The 13,391-nt window shown below is 36.5% G+C and overlaps 1 long non-coding RNA gene across 1 annotated transcript; it reads right to left on the bottom strand.

The window, feature by feature from the left end:
- Positions 1-1,818: 1,818 nt before the first annotated feature.
- On the bottom strand, positions 1,819-5,237 carry LOC139133815 (uncharacterized). The gene is made up of 3 exons (XR_011552649.1): positions 4,989-5,237; positions 2,909-2,983; positions 1,819-2,493 (listed from the first exon to the last, which is right to left on the bottom strand). It is a non-coding gene; the product is annotated as an uncharacterized lncRNA (long non-coding RNA).
- Positions 5,238-13,391: the final 8,154 nt, after the last annotated feature.

Genomic DNA, 13,391 nt, shown 5'->3' with positions numbered 1-13,391 from the left:
GTCTACCTCTTGGCAATTCTCTTATTTGCATGAATGGAATGCGTAAGGCAACAAGTCTTCTTCTAGTGGATGTAACTGTAACTCGGGGGGAATTAATGGAAATGACATGTTATTGGCCACAGAACAAGGAGGCAACTTTGACTCTTTTAAATATGAATAACAAGTTTTACATAATGGTGCCATATCATTATCTGTAGCCTGAGATGATGCAAAGGTGTTTAACTTTTCTTTAACATTATTGTAGTTCAAAACACTTTCTCTGTAACCACAGCTGTTGGCAGCACACACATACAAAATTTGGGCCATTCTGAACTGCACCGTGAAAAATTTGTATCAGCTCTTCAATAGATTTGGCAGCACTACATCTTGTTGTTTAGTTTGTTTAATCTATCTCTCATTGCTCTCTCTCTCTATATGATTTATCAGTTCTTTTAATACTTTTAATATTGGCATCTCTGATCTTTTCGCTTTCCCTGAAGACCTGGTCAGTTCTCTTTGTCTTTTTAGCATTAGCATTTCTTTCCCTTTCATTTTCTCTGTACTCATCATCACACCGTCTCAATTTCATTGATGTCCTGTTTCTCTTGTTTTCAGTTTGTTTATACACATCATCAGCTCTCATAGTTTTCTTAGCATTGACATCTCTTTGCCTTTCAGTTTGTCTTTACAGCTCATCAGTTCTCATAATTTTCTTAGCATTCATATCTCTATGCCTTTCAGTTTGCCTGTATGCTGGATCAGCTCGTTTATTGTGCTTGGCTGTTAAATCTCTTTGGTGTTCGCTTTGCCTAAACTCTATTTGTTCTCTCTTTTCTCTCTTGGCAATCATGTCTCTCTGTTTCTCTATTTCTCTATAATTTACACAATGTTTATTTTGCGGCATAGATTTCTCTGTTTGTACTGGTCCAAAACTGTTTACATTTATTGCTTGTGACAAATTTTGCTCTGTGCTTTGCAGAAAGTCATAGTGACCACTATCAATTTCTCCTTCAACACGGATTGCATGATACAAAAGATGTATACTTACAGAAGAATTACCAACAGTCTCTAATGGTTCACTTAAAGTGTCAAGATGAACTGCAATATTAATGTTATATGCAAGCGCTGCAGCATTTATTTCAATGTCCCCTCCATAAGTTGCATTACCTGGTTCAGATCTGGACATATACTGCCTATAGTCATCTTGAGAGACAATATGCCATCTTTCATATTCACCTTTAATTGGATCCTCATATCTGTCCCAATGTTCAATTACATAGTCAACAGTATGTACTCTTATTGCATGATGATGATCTTGTGTTCCATAGAGTCCTAGACTTATAGCACGGAACAAGCAATTACCATCACCTTCGACATTAACCTTTGTGTAACATCTGTGAGGAGTCTGCAACTGTCTTTTTCGTTGCATGTACAATTTACTTCTTTCATTTTTTGCTTTTATGCTCAGTTTTTTTACTCTCATTGTACTTTTATAGTAACATTGTGTTATGGGTGTGCTTAATATTATAATAAGTTCTTACAGTCAATTCAAGCACTTGTATAGGAAGAAAAATTAATAATTTGACTGATGTTGCTTATTGCTCCTTGATTTCTTCTGATGCTATGAAAAGTGAAACCTTAAAAGTTGAAGTATTGATGAAAGAATGATTGTGTTTGTTGAGATTGTAGACTATGAATGTGTTATTGCTTGTCAATATTGTGCAGTTTAGACGTTGAACCCTTTCACTACAAAATTTAGGTCCAACTTTATGGGAAGCTGGACCTAGACAGAAAAAAGCAGTTAAAAGGGTTGTCAGTAATAAGTAGACAATGATAGAATGTGGTATGACTGTTCTTGTTTATTATGAAGTAAATGAATGCCAATTTTCAGAAATTGTAGAGAAATGTCAGTCTTCCTTATATATTCAGTACGCTGAAGTAATTCTATTTGATTGCAATAATCTGCCTGTAAACAATACTCTTGTTTCCTATCAGGAAGTAAATGATAGAGCACTAACTTGTGTGCTGTTAAATATTCACGGTATAATTTCACAATGTACACTGAGGAAGACAAAGACAAAACTTTACTGCCTTATTTTTTTCTTCTGCAAGTTAATACTGAATATTATCAATGTCAAATCAGTTGTGATCTAAATGCAAAATTAACCACAACAGTGTTTGCTCAAAGTACTATCAGCAATGTTGTAACCAATGCTTGTTGACTATCAATTTGTGATCTTGAACGCGCCTCTACAGGCAGTCTGTACCGTCTATGGGCAACTGTGCCTCAACTGGGCAGTCTGTGCCTCTTATAGGCAAGTGATTGTGTTGTACCCCTTTGGGCAAGTTATTGTTTGCGCCTCCTATGGGCAAATGATTATTGCGCCTCCTATGGGCAAGTTATTATTGCGCCCTTCCTATGGGCAAGTTATTATTGCGCCTCCTGTGGGCAAGTTATTGCTGTGCCTCTATGGGCGAGTGAATGTCACCACGTATATGGCCTCCTGGTATAATCTGTTAAAGAAACAAAAAATCAAAGTAAGACATCCATTGCATCCTGTTAAATATACATATTTGTACCAGTGAAAAAAATTGGCAAAAAAGATGAATTTGATGTTTACAACATGTAAAGAACTTATTCCATTTTTTTCATGGAAATTATTGACCAACAAGTTCATCATTGATGACACGACACCATTCCTACGAAGGCAAGTTTGCATGACATTGGTCCAGGTATGTCAGACATACATGTATCTTTGTGAATGGCCACAAAATATAACATAATGGCTGCCTGATGGCATTGATAGTATCAAAGAACAAATTGAAATCGGTTTGGGCATGTCTGAAATATCTACCTAGATGCCCGAATGCACACACAATGAAAAGCTGCATGGACTAACAAAGAATGGCAAAAAGTGAATGAACTCACACAAAAAAATATGTGGATTTAATTGGAATGTCCTAATGAATGCCCTGTGGTGATGTAATCATCAATAGACCACTTCTGCAAATGAAAAAAAAACATAACACCAAGGATTAAAATGACCACTGTCATAAATTTTGTTGACTCCATGAAGTGCCATATCATTACTAGAACAGTGATACAACATTATCGAAAGCTCTGTTAACATTTCTCACACAACTTCCATGTCCAACAATCTCTTCAAATAGCTATCTTAATGTTTTTGATGTGTGTATGACATGTCATTTTGTTTTAATGAAATATAAGGGCAACACACGGATGTAAATCTCATCAAATTAAGTTTATCTTTTAGGACCCATTTAAACCTCATTAGTTCACTCATAGAGTATACTTTTCATGAATAATAAATGAATTCATGGTTTATCATCACTTTGTCCTGTGACATTTCATCACATTACCATTTTGTCCTCATAATGATTCATTCAACACTCAAAGCTGGATAAGAAAGGGCACTAAAATTAATCTGCATATTACTAAACTTGTGTAATTTTTTACAAGCTGTACTTTAGAAAATTGTCAAAATTTACAGGATGGAAAGTCAGGAAATCTCCACACTACACACACACACTAATTGATCAGTTCCTACCAGCCGACAGGCTTTATTGATCTATCAACAATTACAGTGGTGGCCTACTACCAGGATCTTGCAAGCAATATTTGTCTGGAAGTTATGAATATGATGAATAAATGTCATTTTTTCATTATACAAGCCTTCCCACCTATGGGGTGGACCATTTGATATCCTGGGGGGGGGGGGGGTCTGGAAGATTTTTGGGGGCATTTTACATTCTTATTCGCTTTTGATGGTAACGCATTTTCCGAGCAAAGTCTTTGCCACTGAGTACCAACCATCGAAATTCAGTAGCTTGTCCCACATTATAGGAAACTAAAAAAGTATGTAAATGATCAGACATATTATTATGACGATATCATGAAAATATTACCTGAAACCCTTTCGGAACACCACAACAGACCCTATACACAAACAATAATAGTAACTATTCATCATTGCTACCAGTGTACCTAGAATATCCATGTCCCCGCGACATCTACGAGAACGAAAACTATTGCCCAATCTAAAATCCCTAACCCTAATCTATGGCTTTGCCACGACAAAATTAGGTGCCACGACAAAATTAGCCTAACCAGCCTATGACTCTCGTCGATTGTCACAAAACAATCTTTACGTGGACTATTTTTATGAAATAGTAATAACATTGACACCAGTCAAGTTGTTATTCTTTGTGCAGGACCTCTCGTGTACGCTAAGGGATACGCTGTCGGGCCGGACCCACGTGGGTTTTGGAGACAGTGCAGCGTACACAGAAATCTACCCGACCTAGCTAGCTCTGCGTACCGTGCTGTGTGTTTCAGGTGTTACACGGCCCCACCACATCTAATGGATGAATTCTACAGAGGAGCCAGCGTAGCTGACATTGGCGCACGCCAAGAAAACATTTAATCACAGAACAGTGAAGCGTAAAGTAATGGATTCTTTCAATCATGCTACAGACTTTTTAAGGTTTGTGACAGAGGGCCTTGTCTGCCTTCTTACAATGAAGCAACTACAGCTGTCATCTCTGAACAGTCGACCCCAAGACTCACTTTATAATGAGCCAACAAACGTGCGCCAGAAAATCTCAAAAGCCGTTGCTCAAAAAATATGGGTCTAAATGAATACAAAGGATTTGGAAGACCTCATTAGACTAGATGAAAGATGTGATGATGTAGATGATAGTGGCGGGGGCCGTGTAACGCCCGAAACACACAGCAGGGTACGCAGGGCAAGAGCCGACCGTACAAATCTATGCCATGAAAAAGTCAAGTTCGGAACTACAGCTCCCAGTCGCGATCGAGTCACAGTCGCGCTCCTTCTCAATTCTTTTGATGCATGTACCGTACTATTCACTTTCTCAACCGTAAACTCAAAGCGTCCAAGTCAAATCGTGGTATCGAACAAAGGTGCATACATCAAATCACGACATAGAATCAACACATCACACACAAATTACTTTGGATTACTTACCGACACCACACCGACAGTCCATCAAAATCACGCTTCAGAATTTGTACAGCAAAAAGCCGGATAAGCGTACTCACAGCACAGAAAGGCTGTGGAGACAAGCGAAGAACTATGTGCTCGTTATGATACGGCGGTATAACTTGATTTACGCGACGATGGCGGGGAGACGAAATGTACAAGTACAGTAAGTGCAGTAAGACTGGCTTTATGCCGCTAGGGTTTGTGGGTAAAATGTATCCAGCTGTAGCCAACCTGGACAAGCACATTTCACAGCGCCCTCAAACAGTCGATTGTTTTCACTTGTCATACGCGGCGTAACAGAAAAATTACAACTTTCATAACTTCATTAATATCCAAGCCACGCCCACCAAAACCTTTTCAGTTCTAGCCATTTGAATTCTGAAGATGTCTACCAAATTTGACTGAAATACGTTCAGCCGTTTTTGAGAAAATGGACCAACAGACAGACAGACAGACACACAGACAGACAGACATCGCTGCGACATATGCTCACGTGTTCACACGTGAGCAAAAAATGAGACTTCGTTACACCGGTTGTAGGTGGTGGTTGCTGGACACGTACAGTGAGGGCGCTGCTCTTTGACCCACATTGTGCATACTCTACTGAAAATAATGCAATTCATTAACAAGTCATTTTCATAAAATGATTGCTGAAAGATCTGTAAAATAACAACATTGATAATCTGCTTCTGGCAGTTTGTGACGAATGCTTCCGTTGGACCCGTGTGCCAAACATGCAAAGTAATAAAAAAGCTTGATAGAAAACCTTGGATGCTTCCTATAACATCCGGATTCAAATCCAGAATATGTCGCATGAGTATCATGAGTAAATGTTTCATACGGGTAGTTAAGGTGAATCTTTTGTTCGGTCACTTATCATAAGTCAACTACAAAATCTCATTGTGGGGATTTCACAGAAAAATAAAGGCGATCTCTCTGGCTGTGAATCTTTCGGTAAAGTGGCCTGTGCTGATGGATGGATCAATAAATTTCCATATTAGGCAAAAAAAAATTGTGCTGTTCCGATAACATTGTTTTCAAAATTAAGGTAGGTAGGTCGGCAGGAATTGTTTTTCCAAAATATCTTTATTTTAAATATGCATTTCAGGGGTTCAGGGCGGTCAAACACTGGCCACAGCATTTCCAGAAAAACGTATCGTCCATATAAAAGGAATAAAAACATAAAGGACATCCTCGTTCAAGCAAACTCAAATGCCAAGTAACGAACTCGTGATTTTACGGGTTATTTTTCTCTCTCTCTTTTACTTCCGTGTTTACGTAGCTCTAAAAAGTTTAGGGTCGGCAGGTAAAATATAGGGTAGGTCGGGTTATCGGAACAGCCCAATTTTTTGTTTGGCCTTTGGACGAATGCTATTTAGGGAACCAGGGAATCAGTTTCTTCGGCCTTGGGTCATGGATTCGTATGGGGTCACCTTGTTGTGATGTTTATGGGAATCACGATGTTTTGGAAATGCAAATAAGCGGGAAGAAGGAAAAGTAATTTTTGATTGTAAGACACAGGTTAATAATTGTATGGAGTTCATCACACCGACCGCGAATTGCATCATGCTGTTGCACCTAACTTTAACATATCAGAAAAAAATACAAGAGATACATGGATGTTTGCACATTCAAATTCTGTTTCGCAAAGTGTATCATCAATCTGCCTCCAGTGTTAATTCATTGAAAACCAAAGAATTCAGTCGTAGGGCCGATTCATTGTTTTGTATCATTCTTTGCAGATAATAATAAAAGTAATCTTGTAATTAAAATAATATTGTATCTATCAACAAAATAAATTCCTTGGATGGCGAATTTGATTGAAGAAGAATGGTTTATTTCAATACACTTGGCCACCGGCCTTTTGTTAGTTATTACAGACCTCAAAATGCAATTCGAGGTCAAAATCACATCTCAAAAGGACGTCCAGGCTTTATGTGTGAAAGTCGACTTTCACACATCAAGCCTGTCTCACCCAAGATGTCTGTCTGCAATCTGTTTCTTTTTAATACCATTATAGATGTACTTTGCCAGACTAAAAATCACGTATTTTTGTTTGTTTTTTATCAACTCAAAAAATTTAAAATAAGAAACATTTTCACGGTAGTATACGGGTAAGTATAAGTTCACCTCTACAATCTTGTAAATTTATAAACTAACAGAAAATGTAATCATCGTCTGTAACATTGTCTTGCCAATATCCACACAATCTCATTTGTCTTTCTATTTTGAGCTCCCTTCTTTTTATAATTTCTAATTTGCTTTCCGTCGCACATCTGATTCTAGCTGATATCAGATGTCTTTCTGGTATTATATCAATGTATCTTTCTAGTTCTAACACTACTTTGAAATGAACATAATAAGTGATTTTTCATTATTTATGTTTTGATAAAAACTTCGACAACTCTTGAAATCAATAATTGCAAAAAGTACTCAAGATTTCCTATAACCTGGGCCAACCATGCATAATTAAAACCAACATTTCGAAATACAACACGCACTTGACTTGCCCAGGTTGTTTTCATCCAGTCTTTTGAGCATTTTATAGGCTCTAAAGGAAAGTCGGTATCTATCCATGTGAATTACTTTCAACCAATATTTAATAACCTTTTTACACATGAAACATACATCGGCAGTCTGCCACATTCACCTAGCACTGCATTTCTTGACGTGTTTGATCTTACTACCTTTATGTTTTTGCAAAATCTTAACTGCACTTTGTCAATATTTTCATACTTTTATAACCCCACATTTCAGCGGAATAAGTCAAGATCGGGGAGACCATACAATCAAATAGCTTAAAGTATAACGATAGAGGAGGATTTCTAATTTTGTAGCAAAATGTCCTCACCGTCGCTAATTTTCACCTAATTGTTGTACCAGGGTATTTTTTGCTTTACCTCATGTACCCCTAGAAGAAAGTAACAAACCAAGATATTTACAAAAGCTTACTGCGGAAATCTGGAAACATACCCGTGTTGAAAAGTTTACTTAACAAAGGCAACAAAATTTGCTGTGTCTATTTAAAGAATTCTCCGATAAGATTATCTTCCCCCGCTGCCTTGTCCTTTTTAAAATCCCGAATACTCTCCAAATTTCATTATTTTTGATAAGGTCATTTAAAATATCATCACCTTATACATCCTCTTCCACAACATTTTGAAAATCATAAACATCATCTTGACTAATATCATCCTCTTCATTTTATACGCTTAGCAAAGAAGAAAAATACTTACTTCAATTTTCCATTTATATAATCTTTTAAATTTTTCAGAATAGAGCTTAAATCATTTGGTGCTTTCAACCTGTTATTTGATTGTTTGCTGTTTCACATTCTTTTGTTTGCTAAGATCGATATAGTATATAATATCTCGTGTATCTTCATAACGTTATGATGTGTTCCATTTAAATCAACGTGTTTACAACAGCATGTGCGTACATATATCACGGAGACTAAAATATTTCAATTTATTTTTTACCTACAGCTCGGGGGTCACCCTATTTTCGAAGGTTGGCATTGGGGATCACCCCGTTTCGCTTCTTTTTATCGGGAGGGGTCGGCCACTTTTTAATGTCCAAAGAACAAAAGTAATTCAGCGTCTTCAAGCCGAAGGATCATACCAGTGACTGTCCCTTATAGACGTTGACAGTCCCTTTATTGTTGTTGTTAATGTAACAGCGACTTACAGATATCTGTTTTATCCCCCGAAGTGAACTTGAATCAAAGTAAACTTTTCCAAGAAAAGTAGGAGAGCCTGCAGCAAGAGCAGAGTTGCTGACCTAAAATGCTGCTCTTGTGACATCGTTTACCCAGAGAAATATGTAGTGCGCATGGTGTGGCCTTCAAGTGATAAAGAAATATACAAACACGGGTCAAAGCGCGTGCTACGGAAATCCACTGTCCTAAATCCACAGGCCTTCCATATACGCAGAAATATGGTAAATCATAGACCAAGGATCGTTTTAAACCAAGACTAAAAACTATATTCTTGTTGGTGTTTGGGCCCGAAATCTTAAGTGGACTTCAACGTCAAAGAAAAGTACCGAACGAAATGTTAAGAACTGAAAGCGAATTACACAATCGATCATTTTGTCCTCAGGAACATTTTTGCTAGGCGTTGTCCATATTATTTTACTAATTGACTTCTGCTACGTTATCGGCTCGCAGAACTTTTTCTTTGCTTTTCTTTTGAGACAGATACCTGGCGTCATAGTGGGCTATATATTACGTCATCATATTTTTGCATGTTATGCCTATGCAATGATATAGTAAACATCTGAAAAACGCAAATGATTAAGGTGGAGCGGCACGTGGCAAACACAGTTTTTTTAAAGGAATATTCTCATCTAAGATGACAAGAAAACCTCCTGATGCTATTTATTACATGCCTCGATGTGAGTGCAAATCAGTGCATTGATTTGAATAGGAACATCCGGGCAGTTACTTGGCCGTGTTAACGATGTACTGACCGGTTTCCATAGTTACCCGGTCCGGAGAAGCCCTTCGATGTTTTCGACGTCAAAGTAGATGCTTAACGCATATTTAAAATATCTATTGCTGCTATCCACTGCTATTTTGACTTTCGTTAAAATCTTTTTCAAGTGGGTCGAAAATGTTAAAATTGTTTGAGAATAACCTGCATGTAACTCAATGTCATATAGTATTAACAGGCAGGTAATAAAAATATTATTGCCTGAATACATAGGTCTGTGTGCCCTCGCACCGAGAGACAATTTGGCCTCCTGGCGTCGGGCAAATTGTCACCTGCTCTCTGGTACATAAATCCATGTATTTAGGAAATAATATATAATATTTTCAAAAAGCAGAGAATCTAAAGTTTAGGATGGTAGCAATAGTTTACTCGAAGAATGAAAGGTATGTATATTTGGGGTAAAAACTCTCAATTTTAAAATTAATGATTAAAATTAATTCAAGTCAAAAACTTGATGCTATTTTCTGAAATGTAATATCTCACTTGAAACAAGAGTATATGTAAACAAACAGCTATTTTATTTTGCATTACCTATCCAAATTCTAAAATGGCATGGGTTGAAAGACTGACATTAAAAAGTGATTAAAAACATTGTTAGCAAAATTAAAATGCCTTTTATTCAAAACATAAAAACTTTATTTCCCAACAAAATAGTCGTTTTTAGCTCACGTGTTCAAACACGTGAGCTAATGTCGTAGCGATGTCTGTCTGTCTGTCCGTGTGTGTGTGAGTGTGTGTGTGTGACTGTCTGTCAAGTTTGTAATTAGTCATATAACTCCGAAATATCTGCACTAAATTGATGAAATCTGCTGCAGATACTAATCCGACAGATATCTAACTGTGGTCAAAAGCATTTACTAGTGTGAAGTTAATTAAGGGTACATTTGCATATTTAATGAACTTTGTACTGTGTTTGGTAGATAAACTAGGTCAGTCCAACTACAGCAATAGGCACTCTACGATGTTATATCAGAAGCCAGAGCTTGAAGTAAACGTCAATGGGTTTGGTAGGAAGGCAAGACTCTGGTTTCAAGTGGCAGATAAAATCATTTATTCGACGTTTCGGTCCTACAAAGTGTATGTCTAAAATTACGGCACCCAATTTGGTGATACCTGCTACAGATATCGATCTGCTATATATCTTATTGTACTGAGAAGCATTGGGCAGTGCCAAATTAATAAATAGCTCATTTGCATATTTTATGAAGTTTTGTAATTAGTCATATATAATTCCGAAATAAATACACCAAATTTGATGAAATCTGCTGCAGATACTGATCCGACAGATACCTGACTGTATTGTAAAGCAGCTAGTAGTGTGAAGTTAATTAGGGTTCATTTACATATTTAATGAATTTTGTAATTAGGTAGATAACTCTATAAAATTACGGCACAAAATTTGGTGAAATCTGTTACAGATATTGATTTGATAAATATCTAATTGTCCTATGAAACGTTGAGACGTTTCAAGTTAATTGAGGGTTTATTTGCATATTTAATGAACTTTGTAATTAGTGATATTACTCCAAAATTACAGTATTACCGTAAATTTAATGAAACGTGCTACATATGTTTATCTGATAGATATCTAATTGTCCCATGAAGCATTGAGCAGTGTCAAGTTAATAAACAGCTCATTTGCATATTAAATTATGTTTTGTAATTAGTGACTTAACTCTGAGAGTACTGTGTGAAAATTGATGAAACCTGCTACATATTATGATATAACAGATATCTTATTGTTCTGTGAAGACATAGAGAAACATAGATAGAGTGGCAACGGGTATTGTTTAAGGCGTGAAGCGGTTACGTAACCCATCCATGTTCGCCTCGCCTCAGGTTGCTCTCGCCTCTCTTTTCCGAAGAGTGCCGACCCTGAAATCCTTCGGTAATTTCGGATTTTCGCCAATTGTTAAGCGAAAGTATGTTTGGCAAAGTTTGTGTTGTTGTTGTCGTGTGGTGCTGAGCAGAATTGACGTGCTGGCGAAAACGGGATTGTTTTGAGCTTCAGGAAAATGAGTTTTACCGTTTTAAAAATTCCTCTCATATTTTTATGAATATATAATGAGTGTGTTTGAACCAAATTTGAAAGTCTTTTATCGATACTGTCTGGTTTTACTCAATGGTTTACGGTCAGTCATACCCTCTTTTATACGTGTGTCAAGGAAGGACATGTTTATGAAACTGCTGGCGTGTTATGTTTTGATTGGCGTGAAGCAGTGTTTCTGGCCTGAGAGCTCACAAAGTAACTATGGTTGCTACGCGACTGGCAGTACGATGCCATCTCGTCGTATTTTTCGCATAATCTCGTGTAATTACCAACCACAAACAAAGCCTCCAAAAAGTTTAACACCTTTGGAGCTCATTTTAATATGAAAAGCCAATAGTCTACCGAGACGACCATGGAACAAAAGGCATGCAAGCGTTGCCACTCTGTTTATGTTACTCTGTGGTGAAGAGTACTACTATTAATGAGCCTGTTGTAAAACATGTGAGCGCACTCAGTTCACATCTGGTTATTATATAGCATTTAAAGAACATGTGAAAATTTCAGAACATTTGACCCAGCCAGAGTGGAGTTAAATTCTTCGAAAATCTTGAAATATGGAGAAAAGAGAAGCCAGGAAATCGGGTGATTTGCATACATTTGCATAAATTAACACTTCTTTATCACGCAACTTACGACTGCTTGACAAGCTGAAAGGTGAACACAACAAATATGTCAATCTTGGGTTAACACATTAATTAACATTGAATATTTGGAAAAAAGATTTTGAGCAAAATACGCTGTTGGATGCAGCAACCCCTTATTACAATTTATGGTGAATAAAACTACCTTCACTAAAATCAATAACAAAATTTAGAAAAATGTAAAAAGGAACATCTTTAAATCCCACGAACAGTTGAATATTAGAATTGAAGTTTTGAGCTTAACTCATATAGATTTCTGCTTTTACAGATATTAACTAAAACATGCTCATTACTGAAGTTTTCTAATTTGTTGATATTTAATAAAATATCAGTGCCCTTTCGAGTCGTTGCATGTCTGAAATATCAGCAGATGGCACTACATATCAGCGTTTTGGTGACAGTCACCATTATAAAATGTATTTCCATCTTATACACACCAGTTTATTAAATCTTGAAAAAGCGGAGGTTAATATTGAAAGCCTACACTTGGTCATTTACGAAAGCTGTAATAAAAATCCTGAGTTATCGATACCAATTAATTTTAGTGATATGGGTGGCGGAAGTTTCGCTGGTTTTTTTTTCTCAACATTTCTTGATGCTCAGGTATGTTAATGCATGGGCATAGGCTTGCATACATGTAAAATCAGTCTGAACATACTTTTTAATCAGACCTGGTCAGAAAATTGTGAAAATTGCCAAAAATATGTTTCGCATTTGATTAAGCTGAAATTTATCATAATATATTACCCAAGTCAGGTCACGTGACCATAATCTGTTATTTTCCCGCCAAAATTGTATATTGCAAATAACTGAATATTCAACCGTTAAACATCAAAATATTTAAAATATTATGACCAATTAATGTAAAATGGGATTGCAACTTGTGTTAGAACTAGTGGCAGATGCAAATTATTGAATTTTGAATATTATTTCTTCACAAAAAACAACAAATACAATATTTTGACGTTTTACATGAATATTTTGAATATCAGAAAGAAGTATAGATAGAGTTTCAAGAGTGCCATGTATTTTTGAAAGAATATGATAAATGTCGTTTCCAAAAGTGCAAAGAAAATCAAGAAAATTTAACGGTTTACGGTTGGAATATTAAAATTAATAAAGACGTAAATTTTGGCGGGAAAATATCAGATTTGGTCACGTGACTCAACTCGTCAAGATTTAGGCAGACATTTTTTAAAGA

This window comes from Ptychodera flava, chromosome 5, assembly GCF_041260155.1.
Source record: "Ptychodera flava strain L36383 chromosome 5, AS_Pfla_20210202, whole genome shotgun sequence".
Classification (NCBI taxonomy): Eukaryota; Metazoa; Hemichordata; class Enteropneusta; family Ptychoderidae; genus Ptychodera; species Ptychodera flava.
The sequence above is the reverse complement of the archived record's forward strand: the minus strand, read 5'-3'. Positions and strand labels throughout refer to the sequence as shown.